We start from the raw sequence: 24658 nt of genomic DNA, 5'->3' as shown, positions 1-24658 counted from the left end.
GAAAAGGAGATAACCGTGTAACAGAGAGAGATTGCCTGTGGTCCTCGGTTGGCGGATACCTTATACAGTAAAACCTTGGCTTGCGAGCATAATTCATTCTGGAAACATGCTTGTAATCCAAAGCACTTGTATATCAAAGTGAATTTCAAGAACCTTCGGCTCAGTTGTGATCGTGTGACATTTAGCGTCACGTACTACTCGTGTTGCAAGACATCGCTCATTTATCAAGTTAAAATTTATTAGAAATGTTTGCTCATCTTGCAAAACACTTGCAGAACAAGTTACTCGCAATCCAAGGTTTTACTGCATATGCCTTGGATGGGAATCCTGGAACGAACATACAAATGCAGGTCCTAACCTTTTGCTCCGGGTATCTGCCTTTGAATGAATGATAGAAATCTTTAGGAGCCTGTGTCTTTAAAAAAAAAAAAAAAAAAAAAGCAAGGATGACAATTTTATCTTTTTTGGTAGCTCTTTTGAATACTGCTTCACTACAAATAAGACCTACCTACCTGAGGAATCACATCATTAATGAATCACTAGCTCAAAAGTTGCACTTACGTTCAGAAGCTCGATATTTCCATTTGCAGGTCTGAGCTGCCCTGACATGGATACTGGGTCCATGAGGCCCATGGATTTGGAAGGTTTTGCAACCTTCCCTCATTAGCACATATACACTCAGGGTATCTTGTCATGGGTGAGAAGTAAATGTATGTATTGGGAAGAATGTTTAGGGACCTGGCTGCTTTTTGTTTTTGTTTTTGTTTTTCTTATGCTTTCTCCTGTCATAGTGCTCTTTCATTTCAAGGATTATTGAAATAATCCTAGCAACTATTTTTTGAATGCTAAACCCTTTGCATATGTTATTACGCTTAAACTTCAAAACAACTCTGAAAGGTAGGCTTTATTCATTCTCATTTTATAGACAGAAAAGCTCAGAGTCACATAACTAGTTAAGGAGAGTTGCTGAAATTTGAACTTGGGTCCAGTGGACTCCAAAATCCATGCCCGCTATCACCATACCCCTTCATCTTAAAAAATGCAAGAAAGTGCAAGGACCCATTCAATGTTTCTTTTTGTATAATAGCCTAAGGAAAGCAGAGATGTGGGGGTCAGTTGTCCTGGTCCCTGGACTTGTATGGGGACTCCCTCAACCCTCTCCTTGGTTCTTTACTGAACCAGGGAACTATGGGAACTGCCACTGTTGTAGAGACAGAGGAGTAGACAGCTTAGAGCTCTCCAGGGGAGGGAGGTCAGTAGCAAAGAGCTGGGCTGGAGCCCTATTCTTTCCCCGGTTTGTTGCTTTCCCAAGGTCTTGCTTTTAGCACTCTGTGTGGGTTGTTTTTGTTTTTGTTTTTTTGCAGTTGCCTTCATCGTATAGCTGTCCCTACACATTTGTAGTTTCCAGATGACTGTCTGTATCTCTAGGGCTTTGGGTTTTTTCATCCTCAGGGCGGATGGGGAGTGGGCGTGAGGAGGAGAGAGGGAGGTAGGGAAGGAGTGGAGGGGAGGGAGGTGGTTACTGAAGGAAGAGCAAGGGAAACTACTTTCTGTGTCATTGCAGCAAATTTCTCCTCAATCTTTACTGGTCCAAATAGGGTCCAAATAGGTCCAGATAGGGTCACATGTTTGTCCCTGACCCAATACGGGAAGCTGGGAAGTGGAATAATGCAAGTTAACTTTGAGCCGCAAATCCCACTGCCAGATTAACTTCCCCCAAGCACCTGGGCTTTGCACAAGAAGCTGAGGGTACCCAAATAAAAGTAAAGGTTGTATTTATAAAAGATTGGGACTAGGTTTTGGGAAAGCACTAGTATCTTTTGAACTCAATCAGCCCCTACCCGCACTCTACCAACACCCCAGGACCCCAGACCCCAGAACTTGGGCTCTTCCCTTGACCGGTGACTTTTGGAAGGCTGCTGACCCCTAGTGTTTGAAGTAGAGCATTGGACAGGGAATCCAGAGATTTGGGTTAACCTTTGAAATGATCACAGAATCACAAAATCTTGTGCCATCCCCTCACATAGTGAGGGTGTGAGCAAAATGAAACTTCTGGAAGCACTTTAATGAGCACAAAGCGCCAGCCACTGGCACACCGATGCTTAGCGAACTCTCGTGTGAGTAAATGAAGAACCCAAATGTTGCTCAGCTCTCCTGTTCCCTTCCCCAGCCACCGCTTTCACTTGTAAATATCAAATATATCAAATATATCAGCCTACTTGTGGTCACAAAACAACCACTACAAAGCAACGAATTATATTCGGAAGATGTGCATATGTGTATGAAAGCACGTTTTGTGATGTGAAATGCTACTACCTGGTAGGATAGCTGAGAAGGCTACTCGTTATGCAGGGCTTTTTATTTTAAGCAAATCAACAAGCACTGCTACCGTGAGGTCTGCTTGGAGCTGTGGGCGAAGCTGTGTTAGATGGGGTGCCCTTGGTCTGTGGCTTTGAGGGAACAGGATATTGCTTGCGTTCCATGTTTTGGGGTAGGTGTGGAGAGGAAAGGCAGGAAAATGGTCATTCAAATATTAGATGAATCTCAAGAAAATTGAATAGTAGTATGGTCTTACTGTGCTTTGCTTTTAATTGACTTCCAATTCAAGTGTCACGCGGCGTTTCTCGGGATAAGAAAAATCTTGCACAAACCCAGGAGTGGAAATGAACCGCCACTGGCCGTGGAGGGCACCGAAGGACAGCTAGGATTTCTCAATCTGAGGTCTGGGAGAGAGTTCTGGGAAATGGTGGCAGCGGCAGCCGCAGCTGTAGAACTTCCGACAGCTGTTTGGTTTTGGCAGGCCAAGCTGCCACTCGCTGAAGAGAGCTGTGCGGCTTCCATCCAGGGCCCCTTCTGTCATGCAGCCTGTAAGATGCCTTCCAGGAGAGGAGTCATGCTCTCTCCCTCTCTTCCCCTTTTCACAGGGAGAAGGAAAACGGGCAGGTAAGCGCCATGGTGGTCAGATGGGTCATGGATGTGGAAAAAAATGAAACCACTGATGCAAAGTGATTGGACAAATCAGACTGTATCCCTGCATCCAAAAGTATCGTACCAGTTTTGCTGGCCTCCTCTCGTTTCTTAAGTAAAGGAAGTGCCATTTATTGTCAAGACTTGCTGTTATTTTTGTTAAATCCTTTTTAAATGCATTTTTAAATCTTTATTTTAAGGGAGAGGGAGAGGAGGAGGGGCAGGGAGAGAAAGGAGAGACACAGGATCCCAAGCAGTCTCCTCACTGTCAGCGCAGAGTGCTGGCTAAGCTACCCAGGCTCCCGTATAATTGCTTTTTAAAACATTATTCAGATTTATGAATGTCTAAATGCTAAACAGACTAAAAAATAAAGACCAATTTGTAAATAAGCCTATTTTAATGTTGCTTACAATAGAATACATAGTTCTCTTGATGGCTGCAGGTAGGTAAGGCCGTCTGGCTGTATTCAGAGAACCACCACAGTAATGGTGTTTTCCTAACTGGTGAGTAGCCTTCAGTAATTGTCAAGAGTTACTTGTCTGAAAGTGCTGTCAAACCAGCAAGACTGCATTTATGCATCCATCGTTTTCAGGATTGTTGGTAACCTGGGCATATTTTCCCCAAATAACCTTGCCTCCTTGTGTCACAAGGCCCAACTCCCTCACGTTCACCTCAATGACAGTACCTTTGGTAATAACACCCAAAGACCTATATAGTGGGGATGAGGGATTCTTTTTTACACCAAGTATTGGCAGACAAAAGGTGGCTTTCAATTCAGGATGTGTTACGTGGGCCTTTTTGAAACGTAAGCCCATTGGCCTAATGAATCTTTCATATTTAGGTGGTTTTCGAGTAAAGCCATCTCCAACAAAGCAGACTTTAGTAACCATCCTCTTCCATGCTTTCTTTTTTCTCTTTCCTGTTCGAATAGCTTTTAATACTGCTGTTTCTCCCTGGGCACGAACTTTGGGCATAGGGACTTCCCATTTTCCTGCTTTCTCTTTTCATTTTTGTTTAATCATATTGGAAAGTACTTTAGCTCGGGACTGTCCCTCCCTGTCCAGTAGATACGCAGGTACTGCTCCTTGTGGAGTCTTTTCATTCTTTGGCTTGGTGTTTCTCTTTTCATGCATCTTGATAGTCTTTTTCATTTGTATTTTCTCAGCGTGGCGCTGTTTATGGTAAAGCTTACCAATCATCTTTTTTGCCTTCTTTGAACGTTCATGAGCCTCTCAACCTTCCTGCTTTCTCTTTTTCTCATGGTAATCCAAACGATAGCCATAGTGCTTCCGGCGTAACTCAATATATTCGTTTTGTGGCTTGGTGACGGCCACAGAGCCACCGGGTGCAGCTACCAGGGCGCAAAGACTTATCGTTATTAATACAATTTTGGTATTTTGTAGAGAATGACAATGGACACTAAATATTCTAGCTTTCAGTTGACACATTGCAGGTTTCCACTTTGCATTCATTCCTCTCTTTTAAGGTACATAGTATTACAGAAATACAGATTTTATTCAGTCGGTGTTTAACCAAGACTTAGAAGACTACTTAAGTTGCAGGCCAATCCCAATCAGCCAGTGTGAACAGTCCTGTGTTAAGTTGTATTGGTGCTTCAGGGAGAAAGTGATGGAAGGGACTCCATGTTGATTTCATGAAACTGAGGTATGAATAATGGGCAAGTAATGGACGACCTGGTGTTCATGCCAGTAGACCACCCCCCCCCCCCACCGCACATCTGCTTTCACAAACACTTGACACAGGTTCTACATTTTTTAAATGTGCCAAGTACATAAATTTGGTTGGTGTGTTTTTCTGAGTGCTCTCTGTGACTCTGTAAAAGGAGCATTAACCATTAGGAAGGTTACAACACTGGGTAGAAAAGTAAAAGTATTTTTTGAATTTTGGTCTCCACAGGTTAACTTTTAGCTTCAATGTGTTTTTGGTTTTGTTTTGTTTTTGCTCCCCCACCCCTACCACATTGGCATATGTGAGAGAGAGAGAGAGAGAGAGAGAGAGAGAGTGTGTGTGTGTGTGTGTGTTGAATAGATAATAACTAATTAGGAATTCTCTTGAGAAAAAGTCTCAGCCAGAGAAATATGGGGAAACCATGCTGGAGAACTCTGACACAGCTGTTTAATTTTGGCAAGGAAGAAAATTGGAGTTCTTCTTTGTTTGGGTATATGAGGCACCGTTGTACCATGCTGCAGTGTGATTTGACCGGATGGAAGCTAATGCATGGGCACGTGCTTTATACCTGCTGTCTTATTTGGTCCTCAAATAACCCTTTGAAGCAGGTGTTATTATTCTCCTTGTAGAGACAAGGAAGTTGAGACTTAGCTAAGTTACAAAATTTGCCCCAGGCATATTTTTTAAAGGATTTGACCAACTTTTGAATCCAGACATTTCTAAACTCAAAGACCCTGTTCTTTCTACTATACCAAATGGCCCAGTACCCAACTTATGTTGGGTTAAATAAGTCTTTTTTGTCTTTCAAATAAAAATGCAAGCAACATTGAACATTTATTCTGTTTAGTGTTTCTCAACAGAGTAACAGTTTCTCTGGAGCCCTTATGTTTTCACTGAGAATTTGATTGCTTTTGTTTTCATTTTGATAAGAACCCATTCTTATTCTGGATAGTAAGCATATTCTGGATCACCTGGATTGTCACTTTATAACTGAGTACTACTCTATTATGTAAGCAATTCTGGTTCTATTTGTGTTTACATTGACACCAAGAAGTATTTCTCCACCTCAGAGATTGCTAGCTGCTCTACCAACATCCACTCTTTCTTACTTCCTTACTAACAGAACCCTGATTTGACTGCAGGTGGCAATATTCCTGTATTACCCAGACTCTCTTGAAGTTAAGAATGGCCATGTGACACATATCATTCTGGCCAGTGATATGTAAGAGAGTTACTGGGTGGGGCTTCCCAGAAAGATTCTTAAACATGGCTACTTAGAGGCTAATGCATTTTGCACTGTCTGTTCTTTCTCCTTTTCCAGGCTGGAAAGAGATTGAGTTATGACCACGAGGGCAGGAAAACATGCTAGGGATGGCTGCAAACGGAATGAGTCTGAGTCTCTGATGACTACAAAAAACCCCACAAAAAACAAACAAACAAACAAAAAAAAACCCACAACATCATGACAGTGATGGATATGGCTATCTACACACTACTTATTATATGAGAACCATAAGCTGATATTCAAAATAGCTTTAGTGTGATGGGGTGCCTGGGTGGCTCAGTTGTTTAAGTGACTTACTCTTGATTTCGGTCAGGTCATGATCTCACAGTCTGTAAGTTCAAGCCCCACATCAGGCTCTGCACTGACAACATGGAGCCTGCTTGGGATTCTCTCTCTCTCCCTCTCTCTCTCTCTCTCTCTCTGCCCCCCCTCCCCCACTCTCTCTCTCAAAAAATAAACTAAAAAAAATTTTTTTAAATAGCTTTAGTGCGATAATTTATATACCATGAAATTCACCTGTTTTAAGTGTATAATTCAATGATTTTTAGTAAATTTTCAAAGTTGTGCAAACATCGCCACTACTCAAATGTAGAAGAAGATCCTGCTTACCAAATGCCATTCCCAACCCTAGGCAACTATTCATCTGCTTTCTGTTCCTATAGATTTGCCTTTTCTGGACATTTCATATAAACAGAATCATACAATGTGTAATTGTTTTGCATCTGGTTTCTTTCACTTAGCTTGCTGGTTTTCAGGTTCATCCATGTAGTAGCATGTATCAGTAGCTCTTTCTTATTGCTGAATCATATTCCATTATATAGCTATCCCACATTTTGTTTATCCATTCATCAGTTCATGGACATGTGGATTGTTTCTACTCCTTTGATATGAGTAAGGTTGCTATGAACACATACATGTCTTTGTGAGACATGTGTTTTCATTGATCTTGGGTGGATACTTAGGAGTGGAATTACAGGGTCATATGGTAAATTTATGTTTAACTTTTAAAAAATTTATTTATTTTTGAGAGAGAGGGAGTGAGAGAGAGAGAGAGCACATGCGAGTGGAGGTGGGACAGAGAGAGAGAGAGAGAGAGAGAGAGAGAGAGAATCCCAAGTGGGGACTCCATCTCATGAATCGTGAGATCATGACCTGAGCTGAAATCAAGAGTCAGACTTTTAACCAACTGAGCCATCCAGGCGCCCCTGTTTAACTTTTTTTAAAGAAACTGCCAAACTGTTTTTCAAAGTTGCTGTACCACCTTACATTCTCACCAGCAATGTATGAGGGTTCCAGTTTTTCCATATTCTCACTAACAATTATTTTGTCTTTTTGATTATACCCATTCTGTTGGTCGTGAAATGCGATCTTACTGTTGTTTTAACTTGCATTTCCCTAATGACTAATGATATTGAGCATCTTTTCATGTGCTTATTCATTTTTTAATGGGTTTGTCTCTTATTAGTTTACAAAGAGATTTTTATATATTCTGGTTAGAAATCTTTTATCAGAAATACTATTAGCACATATTTTGTTCCAGACTGTGGTTTATATTTTCACTTTATTTTTGATAATTTTGAAACACCAAGGTTTTTAATTTAAATGAAGTGTATTTTTCCCATGTTTTTTCTTTTATATATTATGCTTTTGGTGTTGTATTTAAAAACACTTTTCTGCGTCCTATATATTTCCACATAGACTTTAGGATCAGCTTATCAATTTCTACCAAAAGTCTACTGGAATTTTGATAGGAACTGTGTTGAATCTATAGGTCAGTTCGAGGATAATTGCCATCTTAATTGTACTGAGTGATGTAATCCATGAATATAGAATGTCTCTCCATTTTTTTAGGTCTTTAATTTCTCACAGCAATAATTTATAGTTTTCAGTGTATAAATCTCATACATCTTTTATTTCTTAGTTTCTGAAGTCACTGTTTTACGGACTTTTTTCTGCTAAATTGAAATCCTGATTCATGTTCTAATTGGCAAATAAAATAGAAAGTAAAAGGAATAGAAGTAGACTTAACATACATAAATAATATTTTCCTGTGAAGGGTAAATGATTCTTGGTGCATTATATAAATGATCAGTTTCACAGTGGAAAATGAATACAAGTGGTGAAGAAACCAAATAACTGCAGGGCACACAGAACATTGGCATATCCTGGGCACCTGGGTGCCTCAGTCAGTTGAGCATCCGACTCTTGATTTCTGCTCAGTTCATGATCTCATGGTTGGTGGGCTCAAGCCCTGCATTGGATTCTGTGCTGTCAGTGCAGAGCCTGCTTGGGATCCTCTGTCTCCCTCTCTCTCTGTCTCTCCGCAGCTCTTGCTCGCTCTCTCTCAAAATAAATACACTAAAAAAAATTGGCATATCCAACCCAAATGAACGTTTGCCTTATAGTTAGTACCATATGTGTGAAAGCCAATAAAGCAACATGATCTGTCACAATAACTCAGTATTTGTTCACTGTAATTAACTGGTTGTATATCATTTTTGTTTATATTTGTAAATTTATTTATGTATTATCAGCATAAAGAATTTATACCTAGTTTTACATTTATTGGCCCAATATTTTTCCCTTTAATGGATGTCTGGTATTCAACATGGGGAAACACTGATTTTAGTTTATTAGTTTACAGAGCATTTTCAGTTTACCATCTTATTATTCTCACAGCAACCCTGGAGCTTGGGTAAACTAAGGGTTTTTAGTATTCCCACATTATAAATGATGCAGATAAAACTCATAGACATAACTGATGTGCATAATTTTATACATCTCTAATGTGGCAGTTCTGGGATATAAAATTAGGAATTCAGGCTCCAAATCCCTAACCCTTTCTGCTACATGTATTAGTGATTCTTGATCACTTTCTTAAACCCTACTAAGGACACAAGGGAAATATAAAACTTTTGTGAGGCTTTGTAGGGAGGTAAAACCCATGAAACGTGTTAAAAGTAAAGTTAGTGCAAGAGAGCCCACAGCCCAGACACCAAGTTCTTTTGGCATCTACAGAATGCAGACAACTCAATGGACTTGAGTAACTGAGTAGGAGAACATGACCTGAACCATGTAGAGGGCACTATCAGGCAGCTCAGATCCATGACCCCACCCTACCTGCCTTCGGAACTGGAGCATTCATTCCCCCCAGCTGCTTGGAATATTAACAGTCAACAGTTCTCTTCCAGGAGCCTCTCTGGGGAATTGCCCACGGCCAACGATAGCTGCCTTGCCCAAGGGCAGCCCATATCTAATGTCTGGTTGATGGTGGGGGGACTTAAAGGCTGATCCTTTCTTCTCAGCTTGGGTCAACTCTGAAGAGCCATCCCAGCCCCACACCTCCCTTACAGGATGAGTTAGGCTTTTCTGCAGCTGCATTAGCAGCCGGCTTCTCCTTCTGCCCTATTATTACTTCCTCTAGTCCCTCCCAGCTGTAGATCCCCAGCGTGCTCCTTGATGAAGTTCCTCCTGGTGACCTCCATCTCAGTTGGCTTCCTGGGGAACCAGCCTGAACCAAATGATCTCTAAGGTTTCCAGGGAGTGGTAACAGCATGAACAAACGCCTTAAGGCCAGAATTCTTGAGGCCATAGCAGAGTAAATGGAATAGTGTTTTATAGAAACTAGAAAACAGTGGCCAATGGTGGAAGACTTTGGAAAACAGGATGAGGTATCAGCCTTGATGGAGAAACACCGCAAAAAGCCTTCACTGACCCAGTGAGAATATTGGAGCCGACCCAGACATTCCCTTGACACAGCAAATGTGTCACCTAATATCAACCCAGACCCTGAACATTTACTGCTCCATTCATCTGATTCTGTGAACTCTGTCCTGAAGCCAGAAAGGGAAAGTCTGAATTTAAGATCTCCCCTGCCAACTTTCTTTTTGTGTGATTTTAGAGCTTCTGTTGCTCATTGGGAAAATGGGTATGTTTTGAGGATTGAAATATTCCTAATTTCAGAGGCAGTTCATTGGTATCATGTGATAGAAGGTTTCCAGGGCCAATATAACTTTTGGTGATGCTAGGCTAAATTAGGTTAAATGTATGTCTTTACTGTAGGTTTTCTCAGTCTTTAATATATTGCTGTGCCTTGTGGTCTCAAGGAGGAGGATGGTAATGTAAATCATCTTACCTTAACTCATCAGGAAGACCTTTCCCTACTCCTGACACCCTCCAGGGAGCATCTCCTAGGCTTGTGTCCTGCTGAAGCCATACTGAGAAACTCTGGCCCATCACATAGGCAGTTAGCAAATGTTAAATCAGATCGTATCAATTACCATGGTCTGCCCTGCCTTAACCTTCACCTAAGTTAGGAATCTCTCAGAAATATGTTAAGACTTCCCATTGACTTTGGTACTCAAGATCAATGTGGTCTTGCTTATTTAATTCAGCTAGGCATACTTCACTTTAACGATATCTCCAAATCATGATGTGTATCTTTTAATTTTATTTTTTTAATTTTATAATGCTTATTTATTTTTGAGAGAGAGAGACAGAATGTGAGTGGAGGAGGGGCAGAGAGAGAGGGAGACACAGTATCCAAAGTAGGATCCCGGCTCTGAGCTGTCAACACAGAGCCCAACACGGGGCTCGAACTCACAAACTGTGAGATCATGACCTGAGCCAAAGTCAGATGCTTAACTGACCGAGCCACCCAGTGCCCCACACGTGTATCTTTTAAAGAACAGTACTCTCTCAAGCCTTTAGATTGGAGAGAAACGTGGGTTTCCAATGCACGTACTCTCCACTGGATGGGTGGTGTCCACCCTGTTGTGCTGAAACATATGATGGCTGCCTTGCAGGGACAAAGCAATGTGTGGAGAAGGATGCTGAAGCTGTGTTTGGACTGTGTGAGCAAGTGTGTTCTGATAGATGAGTGATATCCTCCATTAACACAGCACTTGCTACCTTTATTTTAGGCTGTAATTTAACTGATACATTCCTTTGCCTTTTGAAGACAGTGGGGGAATAAATAAATTGTAAACCATCCCCAATGCATGTTCAGAACTAACTCATTATTGTCATCTTCTTCTTTAGAGAAGTTGAGTCTATGCCAGTGTCCTTCATATCAGTTAATGGCAGTGGCCTCCACCATCATATCCATGATATCCATGACCACTCAGTAACCAACTCTTCTAAAGATGCCTCAGATCATCCTCCTCCCCATCACAGATGCCACTCCCATTCTCCAAATGCTACGAATTCTCACCCAACTGCTACAGCTTCTCTCTGGCTTTCTTTAAATCTCTCCTGCGATTTACCCACCTGTCTACCCATTCAGGTGGGTCTCCTTCTCAAACCTTTTAATGAATTCCTCAGGGTAAAGCCTAAACTCCTAAATTTGGCATGAGAGGCCTCCCAAATCTGTATCCTACTTATCTCTGGTATCATTCTTGCTATTTTCTTAGGCTCTACCAAAACCACTCTGCTGAACTGCCTAATTCATGCTGTTCTTAGCTTCCATGCCTTTGCTGTATCTTCTGCCTGAAATGTTCACTCTGTCCTTTACCTGCCAGGTTAATGCCTACCCATCACAGGAATTCAGCTCAGCCATCAACTACTCCAGAAAATCTTTCTTGACCCCTCCCTTTCCCAGACTTGCTTAGATGCCCTAACCAATTATATGTACTAAGTCTAAATAATGTAAATATGCAATGTATAATTGTCTGTTTATGTGCCTGTCTGCACCTTGATAGTGGGGATATGTCTTATTTCATCTCTATATTCCTAGTACCTATTAACATGCCTGCTTTGTCTTAAGTACTCAATAAAAAATGTATGGACTAAGTGAAGGAAGTAAAAATCTGTCATGAATAAAATTATGCCAACAGCAGCCCATGGATATTGAGAACATAATCCATGCTCAGGTAAAGAATTTTCTTTATGGATTAAGAATGATTGCCATGCATGGCTGGTAGGGTCTGAAAAGGAAAAGCAGGCAACAGGGTGTCATCAGTAAAACCAGCACTGAGCAGATTCTCTTAGCCTTCAGTGTCATATAAAGCAACATGGACACTGAGTTACATCTTTCTTTCCCTGGAAACCAATCACTTTGAGATGTGCTTAGCTGGGTTTAAAGTAATTTCCCTCTTTTGTGTGTGGCCATTCTAGGTATTTGCCCATATCTGTACTTCTGTAGCTGTCTTTTTAAAAATGCCTATAATTTGGCTTATTTTCTTCATGGATTACAATAATTTTTTTAATGTTTATATTTGTTTTTGAGGCAGAGGCAGAGCATGAGGGGGAGAGGGCAGAGAGGGAGACACAGAATCGGAAGCAGGCTCCAGGCTCTGAGCTGTCAGCATGGAGCCCGACGCAGGGCTCGAACTTGTCAACTGAGAGATCATGACCTGAGTCAAAGTTGGACACTCAACTGACTGAACCATCCAGGTGCCCCCATGGATTACTATAAAAAGAACACCTTACTACTGATTAAATCAGATTTAAGTCAACCCAAGTGACCTATGGTGAATTACCAAGTAGATTAATACTTCTTCTCAACTAAGTGACGACAGAGGAAGAATTGAGTGTAAGTTGTCACCTCCTGGTTAAATTCTTCATTGTACTTTCATCGCTGTGTTTTCTGCCAGTCATAGCCTCTACGTCTTGGTTTTGAATGGCCTTGGGAATACGGTCTTCCAGACTCTTCAGTGCCCGCATTGTTTGGATTTTGTTTTTTTGTACACATATACTTACAATGTGCTATAATCTAAGAACCCGAATTTAAAATAAACGTGCAGTCCCCTCTCACTCATCTGATGGTGAGACCGTCAGCACCTGAGGCCAAGTGAAACCTAGACAGATACCCTAAAGTCAGACAACGAAGTCAACAGTGATCAGCAAAAGTGTTTATAAAGTCCACGTATATTACACTCAAGTAGGACACGAGTGTGTGCGGAGGAGTAAGCTACCATTGTGTGGAAATTTCACTCGTCCCCAAATGGTGCTAAATAAAGAAAGCTTTTTACACAAAGCAGTACCTGCAATGCTCCTATCACATGGCTCCCAGTCACAGTGCTGTGTCTAACACTAATGTGCTAGGGATAAAAAGAGTAGAAAAGCTGGAAGCAATAGCTGGGTATACTTCAGTAACGCTCTGAGATTCAAAACTCAAGTGGAAATGAGTGTATAATGGTGTAGCGAAGCTGATCCCTTGTAAACCTCCTGAACAACTTGCCATCAACTTTTCTCTGCTATCTCCTCTCCTAATCACCTCAGATTCATATCCGCTTCCCCAGGAAGGGGCAGAATGGAGCTGTGGGCAGAGCACTGTCTGGGAGTCTGCAGGGCCTCTGCATGTAGGCCAGCCTAGGGTCCAGGAATCCCTGCCATGAGCTTCCTCAGTGCCAGAGGCTTTGCTCTCATGAGCTCATGCAGCCCGCATAACCACACCAAGAGGAGGCACTGAGGCTTGGAGAAGCCAAGTTTCCGAGCCATGGTCACTGAGCAGGATCAGGTGTAACCTGCTTAGAGGCCCTGCCCTAGTCTGTGGAAATGTCATAAGTCCTTTCCCTTTCTGGAAAATTATAATTTTGTTAAGGTAAAAAAAAAAGTTCTGTTTCAGGTTCTTAATTTTCAAATGAAAAAACCTAATTATGTGGTCCTTGCCCTCTGTCTTAGTTATCTATTGTTTTGTAACCATTTACTATAAAATTTAACAGCTTGAAACAACAAACATTTGATATCTCACAGTTTCAGATGGTCAGGAATCTGGGAGCTGCTTAGCTGGGTGGTCCTGGCACAGAGTCTCTCCTGAGATCATGGTCAGAATGTTCATCGGGGCTGCAGTTCTCCGGAGACTTGAGTGGGTCCTCTTGCAAGTTGGCTCATGCACATGGATGGAGGCTGGCCTCCATTCCTCACCATGTGGCCCTTGCCAGTGGTTGCTTGAGTGTTCTTATAACAGAGTGGCTAACTTCCCCCAGTACAGGTGACTGAGGAGAAAGAATGGGAGAGAGAGAAAGCAGATGTGTCTTTTTAAACCTAGTGTCACTTCTGCTTTTCTTTTCTAAGTCCAGCCCTCACTCAGGGAGAAGGGAATTAGGTCCCACTTCATTAAGAGAAGAGCACCAAAGAATTTTGGACATATTTTAAAACCACCCCACTCTTGAGGCACCTGGGTGGCTCAGTTAAGCAGGCGACTCTTGATTTTGACTGAGGTCATGATCTCATGGTTCATGGGATTGAGCCCTGTGTCAGGCTCTGCACAGGGATTCTCTCTCTCTCCGTCTCTGTTTGCCCCTCCCATGTGCCCTCTAAATAAATAAATAAATAAATAAATAAACTTAAAAACTTAAAAAAAATAACACCCCACTCTCTCTAACCCATATCCATACATCTTCTGAGGAAAACAAAACAAAACGGAAAAGCACCACCACTAAAGGTAAATTGCTTTGCTTTTTCTGTTTGACTGTCACTTGCATGTTCTTGCCACCCAGTGGCTTCAATTAAGAAAACATTTCCCCATCCCTGAACTGCTTCCTAAGGAAATGGTTATTTGCATAGCAGAGAAATCTTTACTTTTCCAAGGAATTTACAGGGACATATAATACAACTTGTCCTTTCGATTAAACTCTGATTTGGACCAGGCACTCCATCTGAGAATCTGCCTCCCACTGTTTATCATGTGGGCCAGTGGCCTAAGGTGGGGCCACCAGAAGGCTTAGTTCTCCCACAGATTCCCCCCCCCCCCACTCTTCTCTCCACCTGTCTCCCTAGATGAGGCCTGGGCCTCAGGGTGGGGATTAGCCTGCTGCCCGGGATTCCCAGCCTCAGGACCGACAGCAAAGGTCATTAGGTCCTGGGAGTCATCTCTCCCTGGGCCAGTTGATCTTAGTTGGGATCAGCCAGTTACTTCCAGGCTTGAATGAAAGTTCTACTAATTACTAGGGCCACCTGGCAACCTGGAGAACTCTGCTTGTTGGCCATTCCCAGCTGCCTGCCCAGACTCTGGGTGGACATTCTGTAAAAAGACTTCCATGGCTCCAGGAGGGCGGCCCTAAGGTTAATTCTATAGTTTAAAGCGGCTTTCTTAGAAGAAGTGAGCAGAACCAGTTCTAGAATCAAGGTGTTTTTACCTTTCCCCCACCACACCTACCTTAATCAGAATTAGTATTAGGAAGTTCTGCCACTTAAATCAGACACCAAGACTAACGAAACACTTCAAATTATGATTTCTTCCTATGAGAGGAAATGATTAAAATTTCTAAAAATTACAATTATAGACAAGTTATGCTTAAAAATACATGTGTGTATATACATATTTCAAATGCGTTCATTAGTATGGAATATTTTAAAACCTTTAGCTTTCATTCTGCCTGAAATGAAGTGAATTTTAGACTAAAGGGGTGGAGGTAGTTATTAAAACAAAGTAACTGAAACCTTAGGAAAATTAAGAATGAAAAAATATGTGCCTCTATTTGACCATTCATACCCACAAAGTGTTTGTTGAGGTGACTGCTACAGTCAACTCTCTAAATGCTGGGGACAGCTATAAATAAAACAAAGTCCCGCTAGTATAGAGCTGACACGATACTGGGAGTTAAACAATAAACAAACAAGAACATATGTAGTATTTTAAATGTGGTATGTGCTAAAGACAAAGCAGAGGCATGTGCTGTCACACAAAACCCCAAAGTGTGGAGGCAGGGAGAGGCATCAAGTAAGAAGTATAACGTTAAACAGGATGGTCAAGGAAGACCTCAAAGCCAAGGCAACATTTGAGTAGCGATCTGGAGAACATATGGTAGCAAGTCACAGGCTATCCAGGGCAAGACACAGGCTATCCAGGGCAAGAGAGTTCCAAGCAGAAGCAGAAAGTGCAAAGGCCCTGAGGCAAGAAGGTGCTGGGCCTGATCAAGGGCTAATGAAAGGGCTTTATGGCAGGGACCAAATGAAGGGATGAACAGGTCCTGTGGGTGCCAGGAGGCAGATGATAGAAATCTCTGCAAGCTCTTAGCAGGGCTTTGGCTTCTACTGGGAATGAAATGAGGACTATGAGAAGGTTTTAAGCAAACCTGAGAAATGATATAATCAGATTATGTTTTAGAAGTATCCTGGATATTGTATTGAGTATTTACCAAGTTAAGAGAGGTTGGAAGGACAGAAGCAGAAAATCTGGGTAGAAGACCTTTGTAGTAATCCAAGTGAGAGATGATGGTTGTTCAGAATGGTGGCAGTGGAGGTGATGAGTAGTGGGCAGATTCTGGATATATTTGAAGGTTCAGCCAAAGAAGATTTGCTGGTGGGCTGCAGGGTGTGAGACGCAGGGAAGAGTCAAGGATGACCCCAGATTTTAGGCCTGATTGACATAAAGCATGGAGCTGTCATTTACTGAAATGGGGAAGACTGTGAGTAAAGAGTTTGCAGGAGTCAGGTGTTGGGGAAATGGAAGTTTGTTTTAGGCCTTATAAATTTAAGACGTACATCTATTAAACATGCAAGTAGAAATGGTGAGTTTGCAGTGAGATACAGGAATCTGAGTTTAGGGATTGGTCCAGGCTAGAGGTATAAGGGTTGAAGTCACCAGCCAAGAATCTGGATGGCATTTCCAAGGAAGTGAGTTCCAGATAGAGAACAAGCCCAAGGACTGAGCCTTGTGTATTCTAGTGTAGCACTGTGCAACAGAACATTCTGTGATGGGAATGTTCTCTCCTCCGTCTAATACGATAGCCACTAGACACAGGTGACTACTGAGCACTCAAAATAGGACTAGTGCCAACTAAGTAACTGAATTTTTACTATTCTGAAATTTAAATTTAAGAACCCACATGTAACTAGTGGCTACCATATTGGACAGCACAGCGCTAGTAGCTAGAAGTGGGGGAGAGAGGGGAAATCAGCAGAGGACAGGTTTTAACACAGGAAGAAACTGTTCCTTCCTTCACAGTTGCCTCAGAAACTGATTGTAGAATAGTTGAATAGTGCTCATGGATCTAGTTTGAGGAAGACTGGGAAATCTTGGGATTTAGGAAGGTGTAGCCATTTCAGTGGCATGGGAGAACAAAACCAACTGGAGAGTGTTCAAAAGAGAATAAAGGGCAGAGAGAAATTGTAGACAGTAAGTCTGGACAACTCTCTCAGGAAGTGTTGTGGTTGTCTACAAGAGTGTGGGAGGGATGGGGCGCCTGGGTTGCTCAGTCGGTTAAGCGGCTCAGGTCATGATCTCGCGGTCTGTGAGTTCGAGCCCCACTTCGGGCTCTGTGCTGACAGCTCAGAGCCTGGAGCCTGTTTCAGATTCTGTGTCTCCCTCTCTCTGACCCTCCCCCATTCATGCTCTGTCTCTCTCTGTCTCAAAAAATAAATAAACGTTAAAAAAAAAAGAGTGTGGGAGGGAATGGACTCGGGAAATATAGAGGAGACCAGGCAGCACAAAGGGCACACTTGGGATAAGCAGTCGTGAATTTAAAGTGAGTATGGTTGTATATTTTTCTCCAGCCACATATGTCAGCCTGGAAATAGGCACAGAGTAGCAAAGAACTAAATTTAACCACAGTTGGGATTTAACTTGAGTCTGAAGTTGGTGGTTATAACAATGGGCCATGGAATCTAAGATGTGTAGAGAGAGAAGGGAGGACATAATGGGACTGAGGGATGGGAGGAAGATGGACAGTCTATGTATGGGGTGCAGGGTCTAGTGCAGCTGAAGAATTATTGGAATTAGAATATTAGAGTTAGCCAGAATGAGAAAACAAGATTGTTGAAGAATAAGAGGATTGAAATTGAAATTTTGGAGGTCATGATGTTGTTGGTAATGGCATGGTGAGGATAGGACCATGGGAGTGGATGTAACTGAGATAGAATCGAAGAGGAAGGAAGTCAAGGAACTTACAGGCCAAGATATTGGAGGGCTATCTAGCCGACATGGAAATTCCCAAGAATTAGAACTCACATCAGAGACTGACTCTTCAAGGCATGAGGCAGGTAAGCTGGGAGATAACTACAACTAAGAGGGCTAATTAGAGGTGGTATCAGGAGTCTGTTGGTAGAAGAGTCAGAGCAGGGTGTTAGGGAGGAGCAACAATTGTCTGGAAGCAAGAGAGGAGCAAAGACACCTACTCATCCCCCAGGGCCCTAGCTAGAGAAAGGCAAGAGAGAAAACAGCTACCACTTGAAAGTGGTGTAGAAAGAGCTGTAGGGGAGACAGTGCTTTCAGGCTCCTGTTAGAGCAAGACAATGAAGGGAATGTTCCAAGAAGAGGGCCCCCTGGAAGGGCTGTGGAGGACTGGGGGCAGCGGTCTGAGGAAGTTGTACAAAGCTGTATAGGAAGGCACTTAGGTAGATAAACAGTGACCTGGGAGTCGAGGGGGCATAACCAAGAGTGCTAGAGCAAGAGGGATTAGTGACAGTGTTGAGGCCAGCTCGGAACCAGCAGCTGGCATATGTTAGGTGATTCATAAAGGTCATTTTTCTCCTCTCCTCCTCAACAGCCTCTTAAATTTCATCTCCTCTCATACTGAAGGAACTTATGTCTTCCCATTGGCATTCGCATGCCAAAAGTCAAAGATTCTTTTTTCTTCCAAAACTCGAGAACCCACATAATTCTCAAACGAAATGACCGTATGTCTGCTTCCCTTCTCTTCCCCCATGTGCCACCCAGGACCAGTGTCATGGGCATTTAACCTCTGAAATCACACAAGGCTCTTGGCTTCATGCTCTGTTATCGCTGTCCTGAAAGTCTTAATAGTTGAACAAAAGGTTCCCATTTTCATTTTGCACACGGTCCTGCAAAGCATGTAGCTGGCCCTGTGCTTATTCCAACCCCCTAAAAACAAATAACAGATAAAACTTGACCATGGCAGGGTCAGGTCATTTGAATTATTATCCCATCCACATGTCAACATTTTGGTATTGAAGGGGATTTTTGAAAATAATGGAAAACAACTTAACCATATCATTTGTAAATAAGGAAGTAATTGAGTCCATCTAAAACCTATGAACTCCCAACTTTTAATCTTTTTTTTCAACATGAGAAACAAGCATCACTTTCAGAAGGATTCTTCATTTATTATTACCTCCGTGTATTAATAAGTTGAAAATCTGAAAGTTACTCCTAACTCCAAGTGAGCATGACTGATTTATTATTGCTCACAGTCAGGATAACATTGAATCCTTACGTGAGAGTATTTCATGTCTGCATGTAGGAGCTCTCTCCTTGTCTTTACAGGAGACCTCCACTTCCTCTGGTGTGTACATTCGAGAGCAGTAGCCTTGAGTAAAAATAGAGGTGACACACGCAGGGCAGGCCAGGACAAGGGTGCATACCAGACTGAATAATCATTTATCTGGGGGTAGACAGCAGACTTGCCTCATTCCACTCACCATCTGGGGAAGGCAAATCCTTACACAGATTCAGCCGTCAAACCTGGATTATGGTAACTGGTGTTAAATGAAGAGTCCACATAGGCTCTCTAGATTCAGCAGTGCCAGACCGGTACTCAATGCACTCTTGACACAGATTCAAGATTAATTTGTCACCAACACAGGGCAAGCAGGTACCTGGAGTGCTGACACTTTCGTGGTTCTTTTAATGTGGAAATTGCAGTCGGTGATGATGCTGTAATACAGAATCGTAAGTATTTTCTACAGAGAGGGAGCATTTGGATTAGAGAGACTCGAGCCACATCCAGCATTTCTTCTTCAAATAGTAGAACACTTTCTGGAAAGCCGCAGCCTAAATTATAGGTTATGGCTTGATTTTTAGCGGTCATCTTTGTTTGTTGTCTTCTAAGAAAGTAAACATGCTAAAATAATTTTTTGTGTGTGCCTTTTTTTCATCTGGCCTAAATCACAGTGGATGAATTTAAAATTATCAGTCTTTCACAAACTCAGTTTACCTTCCTACGGGTCACTTTGCATCCTGGTCTTTTGATGAGAAAACTAGTTGGAACACTAGCATTCCTTAAGTACAGTAAAACCTTGGCTTGCCAGCATAATTCATTCCAGAAACATGCTTGTAATCCAAAGCACTTGTATATCAAAGTGAATTTCAAGAACCATTGGCTCAGTTGTGATCATGTGACATTCGGCATCATGCACTACTCGTATTGCAAGGCATCACTTGCTTATCAAGTTAAAATTTATTAGAAATGTTTGCCCAGGTCTTGTGGAACACTCGCAGAACAAGTTACTTGCAATCCAAGGTTTTTATGTGTAAGAATTCTGACTTTTTGCTCTTATCAATGTCCTTCTTTGGGGTGTACAAGTTGACAACATCAAATTATTTGGTATTTTGCCAAGCTATCCTATGGAACCAAGAATTCATTACATAAGGTAGCCGGTTGGAAAGGGGAAAGATACATCAGGCTGGTTTTTTCTTTTTTTTTTTCTGACTAATTTTGAATTAAGTTGGGGTCAGTAGTCTAGTGGATTCAGCTTAGTAAGTGTTAACCTTACATGGGGAGCTGTAAATGATGATCTGCCCTCGGGTTCAGCTGGCACAGTCAGTCCTGCCCCTGAGACACATCAGCAAGGTGAGGGGGCCCTGTTGAGCCTGCCAAAGCTATAACTCACAGCAAGGAGGGAAATGTAGCCAAAAGGCCTTACCATGTTTAGCTCACAGACTGGCAGTCAGCCACTTAGCTATCCAGGTGAGGCTTCACCCACTGCCTCGAGATGAAGAATCGGGCACTTGCCCAGCTTTACGACAATAGTGACTTGAGCTAATACCAGCTGGTTGCAGGCACACTCCTGCCCTGGATCCAAGGCTCTGATGGGAGAGAACTTCAAGAATTTCATGCATTCATTCAAATATTTGTTGAACACCTACTATATATGTCTGGCAGTGTGCTGTATGCTAGATACATAATGGTAGACTTGATATGGCCCCTACTTTCTCACGAACATACAGTCTAGGGGAGCAAATCAACATTACAAATCCCACCAATTAACTAATGGTTACAAATTGCGATAAGTGCTAAGAAAGAAAACATAGTGTGCTAACTAAATTTGAGGTAGGACCTTACTTAGACTGGGAGCTTGGGGAAGGCCTCCAACTTGAAGCAAGAGAAGTTATTAGGGCAAAGAGGGAAGTATTTTGGTCAAGTTGAGAAATAACTCATGTGAAGGCCCTGAGTCAGGGATGAGCTTGGCTTTTCGAGAAAACTAAATGGCAGCCAGTATGCCTAGAGCTAAGTGAGCGAGATTGTGAGTGATGCAAAGGAAGTCTGGAGCGTAGGTCAGGACCTAGAGCAGCAGTGTTGGGGAATTATTTCATCCCAAATGTGTCATCCTAATGTGAAGGGAAACCTACCCAGAGTTTTAAACCAAGATGTGACATAATCTGTGTTTTTAGAAATATTTTTCATTCACAGAGGGTAAGGCTGCAAGTTTTTATAACAATTTGGGAACTAAATAAAAAAGCACGCAGCTATCAAGACAATCAAATAGGGCAACTGGATGAGTAAATGAGGCTTAATTTTTTTTAAAACAATGTTTTATAAATTTATGCCATTTAAAATTAGGGTGAGAGGTCCAATCACCTGTTATACTGACAGCTCCGTTGAAGAGATCACTTCTGTCCTTTGGAAAGTGAATTTGATTTTAAAAACCTCAAAACAAAACACAAGTAGCTTAAACCATCAGTGTAAGTTTTCCACTGCTGTCTGCAAAGCAGATGTGCAAAGCAGCCTTTTTAGCTGGCTGCTATTCCTCATAGTTCTGCTGGAAGTCCAAGGCCATGAGAGGAAGAGGGGAAGAGAGGAAGCATTGGTATCTGGGCATAATGGATTGTGTTTATTTTTCTAGTTTTTTTTTTTTTTTTTCCTTCTCTTTTTGCTCTGCTTGAATGTTAAGAATGAAAACAAGCCAACTCTACTGTCTCAGACGAAGGGAGGGGAGAGGTATTAGAGTGAGGTAGATAGGGATTCTGTAGGCACTGAACCTCAAAAGCACTGCTAATTCCTGTCTTGGCTTTCTCAATAAATAATGAAAAAGCTACGCACTTACAATAAGTGAACATTTTGTTGGCCTAGCCTTTGTTTCTGAAAGAGACTATCTTTGCTGTTCACAAAGGAAAACTGGTTTAAGTGAGGGAGTTTTAGAAGAGTTGGGGTTAACATGCAGATTAACTTTCCTGTTTATGAACAATCCATGATGGATTTTAAACCTCTTCTCTGAGCATGAGTCCCCTGGCTGTCCATTGTTCGGAGTAGCGTGATTTCCTAACCAGTACCTTTATATTCAGAATTTATTTCTAAAAGATGAGGAATTTTCTTAATTGAATAGCTTTAAGTAAGTGTATGAAATCATTAAATGACATTCTTGCATTTTTATTACACTTCAGTAAACCTTTTAGACCAATGTTTGCTTTCCTACCCATTAGCAAGTAAAAATCATTTGAACACCTCTTTTGAGAAGTAAGATTGATAAGAAAGATTGTAAATTCCAGACTGTTACTTAACTGGCCCCAGAAAAGCTGGTTAGAGAATATACCTGAGGAAGCTCTTAAGTACTAAATCCCGTTATAACTAATAAGCATTTCAACATTACTCTTGTATTGAGGGGGAAAAAAACAATAAGATTTAAGGACCACTAAAGAATTTTAATAGTTCCTTAGAGATTATGTTAATAGAGTTTAATCATAAATTATGCCTCTTTCCTGTGTTCAGTGACAAACTAGGAAAATACGTCAGTTGATAAACAGTTTCCAGAAGAGATATACTACATAAATTATGTTTCTTTTTTTTATCATTGCCTTGTTTTATTCTGTGAAATAAATCTTTTGAAAATAGTAACTAATTTTCATAATAAACTAAAATTTCATCACAAACTAATGATCTAGTGTGCGTAGCTTTTGAAAATTGTTTTTCACAGTGTAAAAAAGGAAAAAAAAATCAGTGCCTTTATCTTCATTACATTTATATAAGGAAGACCTTGAATTGAAATCTAATTGATTTTGCTGACTTGCTTAATGCTCATATGTACTGTGACATTAATTTCATTGTTGTTGCTCATTTGTAAACCTCAGTATACAAAATAAGCTTAATTTGAAAAGACCGCCGTTTGACAGCCTAAAAGTAGTAGTGGGGTTAGTGGGTGCAGGGAGATGACAGTTTTTTAGTGCAAACATTATATAGGTTAGAAAATGGAGGCTCCTAGAGGCGCCTGGGTGGCTCAGTCGGTTGGGCGTCCGACTTCGGCTCAGGTCATGATCTCACAGTCCGTGGGTTCGAACCCCGCGTCGGGCTCTGTGCTGACAGCTTCAGATTCTGTGCTTCAGATTCTGTGTCTCCCTCTCTCTCTGCTCCTCCCCTGCTCATGCGTTGTCTGTCTCTGTCTCAAAAATAAATAAAAACATTTACAAAAATTAAAAAAAAAAAAAAAAGGAAATGGAGGCTCTTAGATATGAAGCTGTTGCCCAAGAGAATTGAGCCCAGAACCTAGGTCTGTGACTCCTGGTCTAAGGCTCTGTCAATTCCAGAACCATTAAAGACAGCTTAGATTGTAACTTTGGATGTAGTAGCTTTGTGTAACTTGAAACCCTTTCATTAATGTAACTGAAGACTTATGCACTTATGTTTATAGTTGATATTAAATATATCATTGAAAGATCAATACAACAGTGAAGCATACTTTTGACATTATTTTTGTTTTCTAATGTCATTCTCAGTTGGAATTGGTTAAAAAACACGGTTGTCCACTAGAGGTCACCTTTCTTCAAGATGAGGGTCAGTCCCCTTCCCTAATACTTTGTTAACCTGATTTTAAATCAACCATCACCACCTTGGAGAAATGAACAGCCTTTTCTGTCATCGGGGATTCCATGTACTCCTGTAGCTACATGCACTCATATCAGTAGGGAAGGCTGACTGGGCAACTGAAAAACCTGGAGGGATGAAGGAAGATGGTGCCCCTGCCTCCCCTACACACACACACACACACACACACACACACACACACACTGTGCTAGCTCTGGCTTGGGTCCTCTTGACATACCAACTTGTTTTTATTTGAAAGTCTTGTGTTAGCCCTGGAAGGTTTATACCACCTTTCACTTTTCTGCCACTGCTCTCTGTGACTCCAAAGGCTGGGAAATGGAGACGAAAAGAAATGACCCTTAAAAACTGACATAAATTTGGGATGAAACCATGTAGACTTCACCCAAATTTATCTGAGTCAGTTACTATTTTTCTACAGTGTGCGAATTTCAGTCAGCATTGGCCAGAAAATACTATGGGGAGAGGACTAGGACTGTGTCCAATAAACAAGCACTTTGGCAGATTCTATTGAAATATAAACCATCGCATTATTCTAGAAGGAGAGGGAGGCTGCCTGCTATAGCACTGCCTGACGCATCAGGTTTCAAACTGTGTCATAGAAACCCAGAGTTGCAGGAGATATTTTTAGAGGTTCACTTGCACCTGTTCTATGAGCTTCTAAACACCTCATTCCCAGCAGCCCCCCCCCCAAATCAAATTGGTAATGAGAAAGTTCCGAGATGTGAAAATAATTCCGAATATAGATACAAATGAGATTGTCTATGAGACCTTGGGCTTTTAGAGAAAAGTGGTCCTGTAAAGTGACAGTAAGAAGAATATAACCTTTTAGCCCAAATGTAGTGATTCCTTCCCTCATATCTATGCAAAGTATTTCTCCCTACCCCTTTTTTTTTACATTAGCATATTCATTTATCCTGCCGGGTTAAATAGTCTTTTACAGTCCTTGAAACTGTACTTGTAAATGTGTCATTGACCATGTGGGTGGTACCTCTGTAC

At 41.6% G+C, this 24658-nt stretch overlaps 1 protein-coding gene and 1 pseudogene across 2 annotated transcripts in view; one reads left to right on the top strand and one right to left on the bottom strand.

Annotated features, from left to right (window-relative positions):
• The window catches only part of LOC122229659 (schwannomin-interacting protein 1), a 122190-nt gene that overhangs the window by 36427 nt on the left and 61105 nt on the right, over window positions 1-24658 (top strand). The window lies entirely within an intron of this gene.
• LOC122230370 lies at window positions 3475-4416 on the bottom strand (annotated as a pseudogene).

Source organism: Panthera leo, chromosome C2 (genome assembly GCF_018350215.1).
Source record: "Panthera leo isolate Ple1 chromosome C2, P.leo_Ple1_pat1.1, whole genome shotgun sequence".
NCBI lineage: Eukaryota > Metazoa > Chordata > Mammalia > Carnivora > Felidae > Panthera > Panthera leo.
This window is presented reverse-complemented; position numbering and strand designations above follow the sequence as displayed.